Consider the following 2,098-nt stretch of genomic DNA (forward strand, 5'->3'; position numbering starts at 1 on the left):
ACGCCTGTAGTCCCAGCTACCCAGGAGGCTGGGGTAGAAGAATTGCTTGAACCTAGGAGGCAGAGATTGCAGTGAGCTGAGATCGCACCACTGCACTCCAGCCTGGGTGACAGAGTAAGACTCTGTCTCAAAAAAAAAAAAAAAAAAAAAAGAAAAGAAAAGAAAAGAAAAGAAAGAATATAGTGGCTCAGGGTGAAAGCTGAGTTTGACAACTGGCTTCACCACAAACTGGCTGTAAGAACTTAGATAAGTTAATCAAAATTCTTCTCTGTGCCTCAGTTCCACTCTCTCTCTTTCTTTCTCTCTTTTTTTTTTTTTTTGACAGAGTCTCACTCTGTTGGCCAGGCTGGAGTGCAGTGGGACTATCTCCTGTCACTGCAACCTCCGTCTCCTTGGCTCAAGCAATTCTCCTGCCTCAGCCTCCTGAGTATCTGGGATTACAGGTGTGTGTCACCACGCCCGGCTAATTTTTTCACCATATTGGCCAGGCTGGTCTCGAACTCCTGAACTCAGGTAATCCGCCCATCTCAGCCTCCCAAAGTGCTGGGATTACAGGTGTGAGCCACTGCGCCAGGCCCAGTTCCACCATTTCTAAAAGGGAATATTAATTATACCTACCCAATATGGTTATTGTGAGGAGTAAATAAGTAGAGTGTTTAGAACTCTCTCTGGCATATAATCGGCACTCAATAAGTGTTAACTATTTCACTATTTTTGTTATTATCATCATCATCAAATTTCAGAAACTTTGCATAGTGGCAGTATTGTAACCAATGAGATTTATCTGAGGTATGATTATTGCTCATTGAAAAATCATAGGCTGGGCACAGTGGCTCACACCTGTAATCCTAGTACTTTGGGAGGCTGAGGCAGGCAGATCCTTTCAGGCCAGGAGTTCAAGACCAGTCTGGGGAACATGGCGAAACCCATCTCTACAAAAAAACACAAAAATTAGCCAGCATGGTGTCATATGCCTGTAGTCCCGGTTACCTGGGAAGCTGAGGTAGGAGGATCGTTTGAGCCTGGGAGGAGAGGTTGCAGTGAGCCAGGATCATACCATTGGACTCCATTTCGAGAATTCAATACATATATTACATTTTTGGGAGAAAATAAGAAAATTTCTTTCCCAAAAAAGCCAGAGAAAATCTTATTACACCCATTGGCTCTAATTGGATCATGTGCCCATCCCTGAGGGAGACTGGGGGATGGTCATACATACACTGTATACACGGATTGCTTAGGCCTGATCAACATGCTTCTTCCCTGGAGCACAGATCTACTATGGCCAGCCTGGTCTCGAACTTCTTACCTCAGGTGATCCGCCCGCCTCAGCCTCCCAAAGTGCTATAATTACAGGCGTGAACCACCACGCCAGGCCCAGAGTTAATTTTATTCATGAAACTCACATAACAGATTTATTTATTTCAGTCATTTTGTTGGTTAAAGAACCAAGATTTTTTTTTTTTCAGAGTGATTATTCTTTTAATACCTTTACTCCTCATCAGGTCCTAATTCTTATTTGAACAAGATTCCCCCTTTTGGGTCTGATAATTGTAAAGTACATGCAATTGACCTGTTTTGTTCTTTTTCTTTTCTTTTCTTTTTAAATACATTTATTTATTATTTATTTATTTATTTATTTATTTATATTATACTATAAGTTCTAGGGTACATTTGTAGAACGTGCAGGTTTGTTACATATGTATACATGTGCCCTGTTGGTGTGCTGCACCCATCAACTCGTCAGCACCCATCAACTCATCATTTACATCAGGTATAACTCCCAATGCCATCCCTCTCCTCTCCCCCCTCCCCACAATAGGCCCTGGTGTGTGATGTTCCCCTTCCCATGTCCAAGTGATCTCATTGTTCAGTTCCCACCTATAAGTGAGAATATGTGGTGTTTGGTTTTCTGTTCTTGCGATAGTTTGCTGAGAATGATGGTTTCCAGCTGCATCCATGTCCCTACAAAGGACATGAACTCATCCTTTTTTATGGCTGCATAGTATTGCATTGTATTCCATGGTGTATATGTGCCACATTTTCTTAATCCAGTCTGTCACTGATGGACATTTGGGTTGATTCCAAGTCTTTGCTA

At 42.2% G+C, this 2,098-nt stretch overlaps 1 pseudogene; it reads left to right on the forward strand.

Annotated features, from left to right (window-relative positions):
• The first annotated feature begins 744 nt into the window (after window positions 1-744).
• Window positions 745-868, forward strand: LOC111520861 (annotated as a pseudogene).
• Window positions 869-2,098: the final 1,230 nt, after the last annotated feature.

This window comes from Piliocolobus tephrosceles, chromosome 16, assembly GCF_002776525.5.
Source record: "Piliocolobus tephrosceles isolate RC106 chromosome 16, ASM277652v3, whole genome shotgun sequence".
Lineage (NCBI taxonomy): Eukaryota > Metazoa > Chordata > Mammalia > Primates > Cercopithecidae > Piliocolobus > Piliocolobus tephrosceles.